The sequence below is a fragment of the Nicotiana sylvestris genome, chromosome 8 (assembly GCF_000393655.2).
Source record: "Nicotiana sylvestris chromosome 8, ASM39365v2, whole genome shotgun sequence".
Taxonomy (NCBI): domain Eukaryota; kingdom Viridiplantae; phylum Streptophyta; class Magnoliopsida; order Solanales; family Solanaceae; genus Nicotiana; species Nicotiana sylvestris.
Genome location: NC_091064.1, coordinates 40,103,339 through 40,118,762, shown reverse-complemented (window position 1 = coordinate 40,118,762; position 15,424 = coordinate 40,103,339). Strand labels below are relative to the sequence as shown.

At 36.3% G+C, this 15,424-nt stretch overlaps 2 long non-coding RNA genes across 2 annotated transcripts; both read left to right on the top strand.

Annotated features, from left to right (window-relative positions):
* Window positions 1-6,352: 6,352 nt before the first annotated feature.
* LOC138874499 (uncharacterized) lies at window positions 6,353-6,680 on the top strand. The gene is made up of 3 exons (XR_011401463.1): window positions 6,353-6,407; window positions 6,492-6,545; window positions 6,614-6,680. It is a non-coding gene; the product is annotated as an uncharacterized lncRNA (long non-coding RNA).
* Window positions 6,681-14,147: 7,467 nt separating this feature from the next.
* On the top strand, window positions 14,148-15,105 carry LOC104243187 (uncharacterized). Its single transcript, XR_011401525.1, has 2 exons — window positions 14,148-14,396; window positions 14,604-15,105. It is a non-coding gene; the product is annotated as an uncharacterized lncRNA (long non-coding RNA).
* The last annotated feature ends 319 nt before the right edge of the window (window positions 15,106-15,424 follow it).

Sequence of the window (15,424 nt, the reverse complement as noted above, 5' to 3'; positions counted from 1 at the left end):
TTACATAAATATATATTTATTAAAATATTATAACTGGGTCCCACTTTAGCGACCAAAGTTGGTCGTTATCTTCTTATCCTTCAGTTAGCGACCAACTTTGGTCGCAAGTTTTAAATTATATATATTTATATTTATAAGTTTTATAAAATAATAATAAAATTATTAAAAAAAATTGTGTGGGTCCCACTTTTGCGACCAACATTGGTCGCTAAACTCAGTGTATCTTTGACCAAGCAAGTCTGACCAGTCCAGTCAACAGTTTGACTAAATTTGCGTCTAAATAGCGACCAACTATGGTCACTAAATTATTTCAAATATTTTTTTTATTATTTTCGGTAGTTTGGCGACCAACTTTGATCGTTTTTCTTAATAGACCAAATTTGGTCGCCAATATCTGGTCGCTTTTTGGCCGAATTCTAGTAGTGATAAGCATCTTCTTTCTCTTATTCATCATCTGGTTGCAATTCACCTTCCTCCCCATCCTCATCCTCCACTTGTTGACTCCATAATCTTCCCATAAAGTGGGTTTGCAGTAGTAAGATTCTGTGAAGGTACTTCTTTGATTGGCTTCTTAATTTTATCATTTTGTTTCAAATAATCTGCACTTTGCTCGTTATTCACACTGGTAGCTACTCCTTTTAATGCATCAGTTGCACTAGCCCTTGGAGTATTATATTGAGTGTCCAAAGTTTATGAAGGAACTTCTTGAGACGATTGGTTGGTAGTAGCTAGGTTACCACCAAAATCTTTATCGACTCATTGAGCAGTGGTAAAAAATGTTCCTCCACCTTGCACATCACTTTCTCTTCCTTGTACAGCTTGTTTATTTTTAATATTGTTCCCCATTAGCTTTGGATGTATCCTCCAACATTCAAACTCATCATGTCCTTATAATCTACACTCTTTACAATAATTAGGTAAAAAATCATTTTGAATTTTCACCCATTTTGTCTGTACTTCGTTAGTAGACTCATTCTCAATGTCCATACGTACCTTCTTTGGCAAATCATCAAGAACGTTTATTCGCGCACAACTAGGTCATGTTTTGTTAATAGTAGCCATATCAAGATGTAATGGCTTCCATACTGCTGAAGCTAAAGAGAACAAGCATTCCTTCACAAAATACGTTGGCAACATATTCGGAAAGGAAATCCATGCCATGGCCCTTGGTGTTTCTTCACCTATCTTAAAACTTTGCATCATAAATTAGAGGTCGCCTTTGGTGTTCATACCCATCCTTAGCTTTAATGTAGTAGGGGCTCTTTGAAGTAAGATTAATGAAATCCTCCCACAATGTCAATCTATTTAGCATATGCATATCTCTAAGAAAGCCAGCATTACAATCACCTTTATTTTCACATTGCACTGGTATGATTCTACGTAATTCTTGCAAGTCTGACCAGCCATACGAGAATTTTCCAACGACTACATATTGTAGTCCTTCAATGACGTTCATCCTTTCTACCTCTGCTTCTGTAAATTTGACAAAAGGTTCTCCATGCAAGAAAGTAACACGTTTAATAGGAATTGGATCAACTATAACCTTCGAACTAGGGTTTGCATGCATGGTGTTATTTTTCTTTTTAATGCGTTTATAAGAAATAATTCTTTCTAAATTGAAATAAGAATAATTTAAACTTCTCATTTTATTTTTAATGAGAAGCTTTTAGCCATATAACATGTTTAAGATCACAAGTTTCAAAAGTTATAAATATAAATAAATATAAACTATTATGCTATGCCCAATACCATAAATTTCAAAAGTTTTTATTTTTGTCTTAAGTTCAGTGCCCAATCAACTAGTTTCATAAGTTGAAACTGATGAGTTATCAACTTTCATGAGTTCGCTCTATTGCATCGACTTTCCTTGTAGTCCTATATACTTCGCTCTTGTCAAAATAAGAGTAATATCGTAAACTACAAAGAAATTATTGTGATACAGCGAAACCTTGAGGTAGGTCATGAAATTATCCGTTTATTTTATCGTATATATTGTAAATTAAATATAATTTTAATATTTTGTAGTTCTATATACTTACCTCACGTCAAAGTTTTCTTTCATCTCTCAAAAACTTCGAAATGAACCAAATGTCACATTTAGTAAGACATTAATACGCCAACTGTAATTGAGGAATGATAAAAATTTATTTGCGCATGACATTTAAATCAAAATAATGAACACAAAATAAGTGTATATATTATTATATATCTATTTAGACTTTAGTAATTAATAATTAAGTAATGATATTTTTAAATTTATAATTTGTTTAATAAATTTAAGATGTAAATATCGAATGGAGTTTTGTGCCTTGGTGTTGCTATCTTAAGCTGAGAGATCGGAGCCGTCGATTTCATTGGCAACGTTAATAATGGCTTATTCCGAGATCGTAGATCGAGAAAGAATCCACTTTTTGCAATCAAACGCCACGTAGCCTTAGGAGTAAATATTGGATGCATCGCTGGTGAATGGCAAGGATAGTGTCAAATTTTTTTCTTAAGCAAAAAAAGAGGAGGTGAGGAAAATGTTGCTGACCGACGGGCAGGGGCAGGAAACTCGGACAAGGGAACAATGACCTTGGAAATAGAGCTTCCATGTCAAATTGGTCCCTAGTGGGTCCCGGTAATTCATCGCTTTCCACTGGCTTTTGTCAAATCATGAAGTAAGTGGGCCCAAAAAAGTTGTGTAGTTTATTCGTTTGTGGTACCTACGTCGACGCAGCTCCAATGTAGGGGAAGTGAGAAAAGAGTCTGGACCCAAAATGTTGTTCTTTTGGACTCAAATTACATAAATAAATAGTAAAAAAAATGACTTTTTTATATATAGCGTCATAATATCTGGCGTTATATACTAATAGTAACGACACCGTTAAGGTATAGCGCCAGGTATTGTGGCGCTATACTGTAAAAGCTGACATGGCCAGGTATAGCGCCACAATACTTGGCACTATATATACATCATTAATGTATAGCGCCAGGTATAGTGACACTATACATAGATATTTTATACCCCTCCGTCTTCTTCTCCAATTCATCCATCCACCATTATTAAAACCCTTCCCCTCTTCTTGGTCCCCCACCGATTCTGCGCGTTTCTTAAAAAAAAAAAATTTGGGTCCCCCGACACATAAAACTCGAAGAATGTATGTCCCACATTCGAGGAGAGCTTCGTGTTATTGTTGATTCACACTTTCGGAGTCAAAATTTCTATCTTTTTGCTTTCCGATAATTCTAAATCGAGGTATTTCGATTTATTTTAAGTTGAAACATTTATAATAATGTATATTATTTGATTTGTATGTGTTCTATTTCGGTTTGTATTTTTTTTCGAAACTAGCATGTTAAATTTATCCGGATTTAATATTAGTGTTTTCTAAAAAAATATAAATTAGTAAAATAAATTTGTCTGTTAATATCCTGATTTATATATATGTTTTTTCATGCCGTTTTTTATTTTATTTGCAATTAAGTTTATTTGTTGTTTATGGTTAGTTTAGATTTTTTTTTAGCGTAGTAAAATCCAGACCTTTTTAGCGTAGTAAAACGTAGACCCTTATAGCGTAGTAAATTTAGAGCCTTGTAGCGTAGTAATGTGTAGTATTTTAGCTTAGAATTCCTTTTGTTTAAGTATCTTATACTGGTAGTTGAAAATACAAACTTTGTACAATTAAGTTAATAATTGTATCAACACACATAATTAGTAATTTGTACAATTAAGTTATTAAAAAATATGAATTTAAATTATAATAAAAACAAATTATTATATATATATAATTTGTACAATTAAGTTATTATAAAATATGAATTTAAATTATAATAAAAACACATTATTATTATATATATATATAATTTGTACAATTAAGTTATTAAAAATAATAATTTAAATTATAATAAAAATACATAATTATATATATATATATATATATATATATATATATATATATATATATATATATAATTTGTACAATTAAGTTATTAAAAAATATGAATTTAAATTATAATAAAAACACATAATTATTAATGATAGTTTGGTGTCACTGGTCCTCAAAATATATGAATTTAAATTATAATAAAAATACATAATTATATATATATATATATATATATATATATATATATATATATATATAATTTGTACAATTAAGTTATTAAAAATATGAATTTAAATTATAATAAAAACACATAATTATTAATGATAGTTTAATGATAGTTTACAATTGACGACATGGACGCGACTATACTTCCCAGCCCCCGGACGTTGGATCTATTAGCCCTACAGCCCCAGCATAGATCCGAGTATATATGGGACGGACAGTTGCTTACGTAGACTTTCTGGGCTAGGAGAGTGGATCTATTGTGGGAGTTTTTGAGTCCTCCCCGCGTTCTACATCCCCGCGTGGTCCATTACTTGGAGGAGATGGGATTATATAGGATTATTAGGATTGGCCGGATACAGCTCGACTATGCTTTGATCACGGCCTTGATTGAGCGGTGGCGACCGGAGACACACACTTTCCATTTGCCCATCGGCGAGGCCACCATCACACTCCAGGACGCTGAGATTTTATATGGCATGTCCGCTGATGGCTTGCCAGTTTTACTGCCTGCGACCATGAGATATTATTCGCGGCAGGCATATTGGGATATGCTGCACATGCTCACGAGTTTCATGCCGGAGGACGAGGCGGTAGCGTCTGGGTCCAGTCGTATACAGTTGGTCCCCATTAGAGACCACCTGGTGCAGATCCACCATACTATCACCGATTAGTCTGCGGAGGTAGATGTACAGCGATATACGAGGCTGCTGTTGCTCCTTCTATTTGGGGGGGTCTTGTTCCCGAACACTTTGGGGAACCTAGTGAGCCTCCGTTTTCTGCATCATATTGCCTGTCGAGGATACATCTTTGTACAACTGGGGTGGTACTGTCATCTCATATCTGTACAGGCAGATGTGTCGGGCTTGCATCGGCACACAAAGAGACGTTAGTGGCTTTCTGCCGCTTCTACAGGTGACAACATATTCAAATAATATGTCCATTAGTTACAATTCTACCTAGTTATAGTTAATCTTATACTTTACGCCAACTTTGTATGTTAGGTTTGGGTCTGGGAGCGATTTCTGCAGTTTTAGCCACCTCTACCATAGCTACCGGCTAATGTAGAAATTCCGCAACTCCCTCTAGCCTGTAGGTGGGTTTTGCGTCGTACTCTTGCACGAGAGTATGATGCCCATCATAATCTCCCCCTCTGTAGGGATGTGTTGGATCTGCTGGAAGACACACAGGTGAATATCTAACTAAACTTACCTGTTATAGATTAACTTAGTGATGTGCATACTAACGGTTTGTGTTCTTATTTGATAGTTCATCTGGACGTCGTACACCGATGAGGTGATAGGTACCCTGCCAGCGTATTGCACGTTCGGCCGACATATTTGGAGGGCTTCTGTCCCGCTCATATGCCTCGATATTGTCGAGCATCATGCCTCCGAGCGGGTATTTCATCAGTTTGGCCTGCCGCAGCCTATACCGACTCCGCCTGCATGGCATGCTTTACATTATGAGAGGGATGATCGGTCCAGGGCAGACGACACATTTATGGCATGGCTTAACGAGCAGTTGGGTACCTGGGACAGGCGAGGGGACTTGACCCCACCTCCGCAGCACTTTCCTATTCCACGTTATATGGCATGGTACCGCACTGTTTCCCGACTTTTTATCCGGAACCCAGTTCATCAAACACACGGTCGGTACATCCCATGTGCCGGGAGACACGAGGCTCTGGTATGTTTTCTGTTATTATTAGTTATATAGCTATAATTTAGTGCCAAATATGTAGTTTATATTTTTTACTTTGTGCGGGCGATTGGATTGCATACCGTCTATCATATGGGGCAGCAGATGAAGAGTTATGTCCACGATACTGTGGCTATGTAGGAGTATAGTCGTCGATTCATGGATATGGCTGCCCAGACACTGCAGTGAGCCCGATCGGATCAGCGTTTGGCACACGAGGCTGATTATATGGACCCAACCACGTACCAGCGAGGTCGTGGTATCCCACGAGCTAGTGGTGCCCGACGAGCTGGTGGTGCCGGACGACGTGTTCGTGGGCGGAGAGGAGGTGGTCCCCAGCAAGGGGGCGTTGAGGCTCCTGCTGATGATGTTGCTGCTGATATGGCAGGTGGCATGCATGAGACGGACATGCCGTCTTACAGCCTTGGAATTTATCGCACTCCAGTGTCATCGCAGGTGACTCCATCGGGTCAGTTATTGATCACGGGCTCGGATATTCAAGGAGTGGATTGGGGTAGATACTTCCTAGGCCCGTCTACCACTGTTGAGGATTGACTGACCCGAGATTTTTATAGTGGGCGCCGACTGAGTTATGGCTCCACATCACATGCGCAGGTATGAGTTTATTAGTATTGAATTTGAATTTGTGTTAACTGTAACTTATTTATTTTCTTTAACTTTATTAATTTCCTTTTTAAGGCTTCATGCGATGCAGCGACAGATGACTACATTCAGGATCTAGAGACGATGATGGTAAGACAATATAAATTATTGTGAATTGTTATGTAGTTTTCTATACTAAGTTTCATATTATTATGTAGCCTTCTACTGGAGCTGACAGCACCACCGATACATGTCATCCTGCGCCGCATCCAGCTATAAGGAGATGACTTGATGATGATGATCCTGATTGCGTACCCGGGCGGGAGGGGATGCGCCTCAGGCCAGCGGCTGCATTGAGACACACCGGATGCGGGACACATTGACATAGTGTAAATAATATTTTTGTATACATTAACAATATTATTTAATCGAATATGCGCATTACTTTTTTTAGTTCTCCATTCGTTTGATAGTTTCATAAAATAAAATTTAGTACAACACAAGCACTTAAACTTAACTTCTACTTCAATTAAAATAAAATTTAGTACAACACACAAGGAAAACATTACTACAGCACAAACACAATCACAAACACAAACATAGCAGGCCAACATAATAAAAATACATGAAATATGAAAAATACACTAAACACATATATGCCAATGTTTAGCCCCGGTTGCTATTTATTCTCCACTCCAACCACTTAAATCGTTCTTCCAGTTGTTCTTTTTCTTCTTCTACCTCTTACAGTTTCGCCTTCACCTCCGCAAGTTCCAGTTTATATTTTTTTTTTCGATCCTTTTGTTCTTCACAATTCTATTGTGTTTTCGATTTTTCTTCTCCCACCTCCTTCAGGTTCGCCCTCAAGTCTGCAATAATTCTATTGCTTTCTTTTTCATGTTCCTGTTGTCTTAAACACATATTATGAAGAAACTGGAGTTGTTCTCTGTAACATTCCTGATAACATGGTTCATCAACCCATTCTTGAAAATCACAAATAGGTTCGCTGGGAACCTTGTAAAATTGGTTCATACAGTGCCAGTAGCGGCGTCCAACTTCACCACCTTCCCAATAATTTTGCATCAAGCATGCTTTTCCACAGTTGCACTTTGGTGGACGAAGAGGTTGAGCCATTTGTGTAATATTTGCTTTTAGTAAAAAAAAACCTTACTTTTAATAAAATATTTGCTTTTAGTAAATTTTGAGCACACAGCATAACTACAATGAGCCCGTTATTTATAGGCAAGACAACACCCACATAACGTACTATCTAATGGCGCTATACTTTGCATGTTAAATATCATGATGTTGACAAGACAACTTTATGTCACCTGGTCAGCTTTTTCAGTTCGACAAGACAACACACACATAACAAATTATCTAATGGCACTATACTTTGCGTGTTAAATATCATGATGTTGACAAGACAACTTTATGCCAGCTGGTCAGTTTTTTCAGTTCGACAAGACAACACACACATAACAGACTATCTAATGACGCTATACTTTGCGTGTTAAATATCATGATGTTGACAAGATAACTTTATATTAGCTAGTCAGCTTTTTCAGTTCGACAAGACAACGCACACATAATAAATATACAGATAATTTTATTAAATTATTATTTAAATAGGTAAAATAGGAAAGTACAAATAATAGTTAACAAGCATAATTTTATTTCATAAATCTTGCAACATAGATATAACAACCAATTATTACAACATCAACTCATGGGTAGTTAGGTACACTAGAAGAACACCCACCACGAGCTTGATTAGTTTTGCCACCCAAACCAGCTAAAGGACATTTACGACGGTCGTGTCCTGTTTGCGAGCATATACCACATTTGCGCGCATAAACGGTGTCACTAACATCCATTTGGTTCTGTATACGTGTTCTCTTCTGCACCTGTCTTTTATGCAAATTGGACTTGTTACACACCATTTTAAATGGTTTCGGAGGCCAATAATACTCAGCACCCACTGGCTGCAACTGACCACTATATGTGTTTAGGTACTTGGAAATACTATATTGTTGATCAACATAGTTGGTCTCCGCACAACCAACACGTTGAAAACACTTGATGGCATGTGAGCAAGGCATGTGGTAGATGGACCATTTGCCACAGGAGCATAACCTTACAGATTCATTTACAACATGTACATTATTACCCCGATTATTATGGATAGCGGTGCGAACTTCAAAAACACCTCTTTCGTTATCATACTGCAAAAATGAATGCCAATGTGCTCGTCGTTTGTATTTCTCAAATCTCTTCATAGGCACTGGAATAAATTCAACACCTCTCTCCATCAATTCCGTTGCAGCTGCAGACCATTGAACAAACCTCTCTGCCATCTACTTGAACGACATCCGCACCATGGCTGTGACGGGCAATCCTCTTGCCGTCTTCAATAACCCGTTGAAGGACTCTGACACGTTTGTAGTAAGAATTCCCCATCGTCTGCCACCATCCGCATGCAACGTCCACTTTTTAGGGTCATGTCGCATTAACCAATGATAGGCTGCCTCGTCTTCTTGCCTGATAGAATCCATATGCCTTCGGAATTTATGCTGTTGGTGGTTTGTTGCTGCCATCCACATCAAATCATATAGATCCTTGTTGGGATGTGCCTTCTGGAAATTAGCCTTAAAGTGCCTCACACAGTAACAGTGGTATGCATAAGGTTCTTGCCATGCAGGCAAGTTCTCCACAGAACTTAATATACCACCGTGCCGATGAGATATTAGACAAATACTTGAACGATGTGTGACAACGTGCTCTTTCATGTGGTTCAAAAATAGTGTCCACGTCTCTGTGCTTTCATTGGCACAAATAGCAAAAGCTAGAGGAAATATCTGTCCATTATCATCCACTGCCACAGCTATCAATAGCTTGATATCGTACTTTCCATAGACATGAGTTCCATCTATGGATATTACTGGCCGGCAATGCGAAAAACCATCAATTACTGGCTTAAACGCCCAGAACACGTAATTGAATATGTATTCTGGTATTCCCGGACTCTGCTCAAGCTTCCATTCAACAACTGTCCCGAGGTTAAAGTGCTGCAGTGCGGCCATGTACTTTGGCAGAGATGCAAATGACTTATCCCAATTACCATAGACAATTTCAAACGCTCGTTTGCGCCCGAGAAATGCCTTTCTTTTCGTAATGGTATGGCCATATTCCTGGTGGACCGATGTAATGCACTCTTTGATTGTATACCTTATGGACGCTTCGATATGCGGAATAAGTACAAGAGAAATCAAGTCAATATCCAAGTTGAAGTGATTCCCGTTGAATGTGTCCATTTCGTATGTATGGGTGGGAATATATTTACCCACTTTCCACATACCTGTCTTCTTCTTGGTCGCGCGCAACATCCAATTACATGGCCAAAACCACCTGCGGCAAACAACCTTGTAAACCATCGGACTTGACTCCCATACCTGCATCTCACGACACTCTTTTACGTTGTGCATTTTACAAGCCCTGCTTAAACGCGTTTTATCAGGAAAAAGCATCCTCTTTGCAACCACCGTTGGTCTAGACTCATCCCACATTGCTATCCAGATTTCATCAAAATCCTTTGTTAGAGCTTCCACATCCGGCACGGTTGGCAAGTTATCAATGTAAGGAATCTCCTTTGAATGAAACGACACTTCGGACTCATACACTCTTCGTCTAGGAGGGTCTCTCTTCAAATCAGATCCTTCCTCCTCATCCTGCTCATCACCATCCTCACGAAAAAAGGGTATCTCATCTCCGGATTCATCGGCATTGTTATCGTAATCACTGTTTTGTTCCTCACTCTGTGCATCTGCCAGATCCCGATGTAATACGTCGTTTTTGGTCAATTAAGTGAGTACGGGTGGTTCAACTTGCTCGTTTTCACTGCACAACCAACAAAAATATAAGCTACTAAATTAATAAATGATTTTCATATGGCTATATCACTTCACTTACAAGTCGTAATGTGATGAAATTTCATGATGGACATTTTTAATTAAGTGATGACTACCGGATGGGCCACTTGTAAAATTCATATCCGGTCGGTACCCCCTATTAAATATATGAGCGTTAATATAAATTCAATACGTCAAAAATATACATAATTCACACAAATGAAAATTGAAGTTTACCACTCGTCTTGTGAATTATGGAAAGCAGGGTATAAATTATTTTCTCGCTGCTCATTCGCCGGCAGTGATAAGTTTAAATCAAGGAAAACTCTTTCATCCGAAACCTGTCCGGCAAAAACTACTCCATAATAACCACCCGATGACTGGGGGTTATCTCTGCTACGCACAACCTCATTTTTTGGAACGTCTTCGACCTTCACGTACATCTCCAACATTGTGATTACAAGAAATTCCCGGTATTCGTCCGGAGTCCTCAGAAAATCACTCAAATTTTCATCATCATCGATGTTAAACTCCGAGTAAAAAGCAACCCCTTGCGGAGTGATGGAATACAGATATCTTCTGATTACTTTAAGTATCACTGAACGTTTCCTCACACTCAGTTTTTTGCATAACAACGATATTAATTTATTGTACTCTATTGTAAGTGGCAATTTAACATGACACTGAGCAGGTAAATTATAGCCCACGAAGTTATTCTCCATCACAACCTCACCCCCCCCCCCCCCAATATAATGAAACTCTTATTCTACGCTCTTCAGACATAATGAAAAAATGCTGGAGAATTTAAGAACAATAAACGTTTCAACAAGAGGTAACAAAATTTTTGAATGAATTTTTATACAATCCTAACCTCTTTATATAGGAAATGGCTAGCCGGGATTTTTTTTTTATATAGGTATAGCACCCAAAAAGTTGGCACTATACGCTTTTGAATTGTTGAAGTCACGAATTATTGGTGGGGCCAGGGATATCTATGTATAGCGCCACTATACCTGGCGTTATACATTAATGATGTATATATAGCGCCAGGTATTGTGGCGCTATACCTGGCCATGTCAGCTTTTACAGTATAGCGCCACAATACCTGGCATTATACCTTAACGGTGCCGTTACTGTTAGTATATAGCGTCAGGTATTATGGCGCTATATATAAAAAGGTCATTTTTTTACCACCTATTTATGTAGTTTGAATCCAAAAGAACCACATTTTGGTACCGGACTCGAGAGAAAGTTGAGTCTCTAAAAGTAATAATTATGGGTGTGCATGGTATGTTGGAAAATATTTTTCTTCCAAAAATGAGTAATACTTTTACTTATTTTCTAGCGTTTGATTAACTGACGGAAAATATTTTTTGAAAAATATATTGTTTACCCTCAAAATCGAATAACAATTGAATTTGTAAGTGGTGTATGGATACATCATACGTAGATTAATTTGACACAAAGCGATAAATTGAATTATTATTAAAGCGAACAATGATAAAATAAATTCAAACCGTGCGACTTGAACAGTTATAACCTTGAAAAGTGAGTCTCACTTGAATTGAAACAATTCAAACTATATCAGGCACAGAAGAACAATAGCTTACAGAAAGAAAATAATATTACATTACTTTGGGATGCGTGTAATAATGTGTTTTACAAATAATCAGGCCCCCTTTATATAGTAGGGAGTCCTACTTTAGGTACAATTCTATAAAAGCTAAAAATCCCATGATTTGCTAATTAGCCGATTTCTCATTGATACATGTCGAGATTTCCGCCGCGATACCCTGACGGTTACAGATATTTCGCCTTCCTTTATTTGGTTTGGCAATGTTTCCTCGAGCTCATTCGGGGTCAGGGTCGATGCCAGGGCCATGGACCCGATGTTCTCAAGGACGGGCATTCTGACCTCGTATCTTGGTTCGATGGAACCCGGGGTCGATTTTCAACCCATCACGTTTCAATCCCAATCTGTCATGTAATATACGAGCCCGATTTCGATCGTATACATATATGATTAAACAAATACTATAGAGAAGAAATAGGTAAGTGTGGTAGGTCGAAGTTTAGGGATCAGGATAGTAAGGTTAGAAGGAGTGGTGGTGGGAAGGGATAGAGGGTGAGGTGGGGAATGTTGACAAATAATTTTGAAAAATATTTTTCCTCTTTTTGGTAGGAACGTTATTTTCTTCCAATTGGAAAATGAGTTCACGAGAAAGATATTTTTCAAAATATTTAATCTAATCAAACATGGGAGAATTGTACCAAATAAACCCCATGAGAAGTTTTTCTTTTCTTTTTTGTTTTCGATTTGGCATATTCAATTTTCAATTTGGAGACTCGATTTATTCAAATTTACCACATAAGATTCATTAAATGAAATATACTTTATAAGATTTTCTTTATATTCTTAAAATTTAAACGCAAGACTTCAAGTTAAGAATAGAAGAATTCTATTCATCCTATAACCATCTTCGAGAATAAACTCTCGAAAAAAATATATGAAAAGCCATGTTGTGTAATGATTGAATGGAGAAGAGTAGTTTTTTGATTGTGTTGTTTGGTCTGGACATTTATTATTATTAATTTGCTTTTGTGAGCTTCATCCAAAAAAATTCATAAAATTTGCTTGAGGTACCATGTTTTATGACTAATTCCATTTCTCTTATTTCCTATAGATACATAGATCTAAAGATGATATGAAGTAGTTTATTATATAGTAGTTGGAAAAAATGTAGCTTTTATTTATACCAATGACGTTGAATTAACTTATTTGTACTTCGACTAATTTATTAAATATGTATTACCTTCTACCAATATAAGTATTAAGTAATTAAGTATCTATAACAACTTCTAGAAAGCAAACGGCTCGGAGGATTAAATTATTTGTATCAAAAACCTTAAGGCCAATGTGCAAAAAGTACTTATGTTTTGCAAAGGTTCCTCATTCTAAATTGGAGCCCTAGATTTCAATCTTCCCTTGAAAGTACTCATAAAGTAAATCTAAGAAAAATATTCCACCAAAATCTAATAAAATAGTGAAGTTTATGCACTTATGAAGATTCTCTAAAACATAAGGGAGCAAAATGCTAAAGAAGTTTGTGCGATAAAAACAATTATAAAAAGTACATTTACTTATGATAGTCAAGTTGGCCAATAGATGCAATGTACTATAGCCATTAGATTCCACCCCTTGAATCCTGGAGAAACAGCCAGTTGTTTTATCACATACCACCTGCTGTATTATATGTACTCCTCAGTCGCTAATTTACAATAATTGAGGCTTTTATATAGTTTTTCTATTGGTCTAAATAACATTAAACATAAGGTGGTCTCCACTCAACCAATCAAATAAGGACATGAAGTTGACAAAGTATTATTCTGGAATCTGGACACTAGTAATATTCTGATTTGTGGTCAGTACTTTACTACATTAGTTTAACTTTCATACGTTAAATGTAATACTATCGGGTCACTTAACCGTATGCAGAAAATGAAATTACTTGTCTGAAAAATAAGACAAACAATATGTTACTTACATATTAACATATATTGATAATGTATACTTACACCGTTGTAATTTGTTTGAACTTATTTGATTAGATATCGAGTTTAAGAAAAAAAAAGAAAATATTTGAAATTTGTGATCTAAAATAATTCATATATATATTTGTGTCTCTATAAATCATCTTATTAAACGTATAAGGAGAATTTTAAAGTTAAAATGTGAAACTAACTAAAAAGTAAATATGTTCATTCTTTTAAAAGTGGAGGGAGTATAATTTTTATTTTGTATATAACTTATTGCATTAAATAATGGTCCATAAGCAACTCAACTATCCTTGGGTAGCCATCTATGTATAAGAAGCTCCACCACTTGCTTGCACTCTCCAATTCTCTTTTAGTTTCTTCTACTTCCTTTACTTGTACAAGTAATTAATTTCTTTTCTTCATACAAAACAATGAAGAAGTCATCTGCACTATATTACACTGGATGTGAAGAACACCAATATCAACCCCACTTCCTTGATGCTTGCTTTCTTTGCCAGAGACCCTTGGGTCACAACACTGACATCTTTATGTACAGGTTAGATTCATATAATCATCTTACATTATCTCTTTTTCTGTTTATTCTCAGATACTCAATAAGGGAATTACATCCCTTTTCTTTTGGGACATGGGATGGTCATTCTATTTTATCCAATATAACAAAATTATGTTTTATTTCACATTAAAGCAACTGACTCTTTACCCACTTAATTAAATAATTTAAATTTAATTATTGTGAGTGCAGAGGGAACACTCCATTTTGTAGCCAAGAATGCAGGCAAGAGCAAATGGAGATGGATGAAGCCAATGAGAGAAAATGGAAGCTTTATTCTAAGAAATCTTCAAAAAATACACACAGAACAAAAACAGAAACCCCCGCCAAGGAAACTGACACAAATAAAGCTGTACGGACTGGCACAGTTGCTGTTTCCTGAATCTTTCAATACTCCATATTCTTATATATGGACATGAATTATTACTATGAGGCTACAACTCCAAAAAAAAAAGGGAAAAAAGACTACTACTGCAAGTCATTTGAAGATGCCAAAAAATAATTTCGAGTACAAAATCATCTGTAAATTAAAGACATGATGGGAATCAAGAAAATAAGAGAATGAAAACCATCGAACAATTTTGAATCCTTACTTTTTTGTTTTTCTAATTTTTCCTTTCGTTAAATCTTGTGGAATATGTCTGTAAAATGGGCATCCATATTTGGGATGGTTTTAAATGTCTAATCTCCTATCTTAACAATCCTTGCTTTCATATTATAAGCTAATCCTAGATTCCGAGGTCGTGAAATTATGAAGATATGGTTCATTTAGTTCTTTCTAAATTATGCATCCAGCTGGAGATGTGGTCCATGATAGTTTTTTTTTTGTTGTCGTTGTGTGTGTGGCAAATATCATAAGTTATGTTGATCCATAAAATAAAGGAAAAATATTTAAAAGACCAATTATTTTAATTTTACCCTTTATTATATTTTGTGACAACTCAATTTTTTGGCAAATCATATCGAAAAGCAATTTTAAATCATAGTCGAAAGTGAATGGATAGATTTGAACC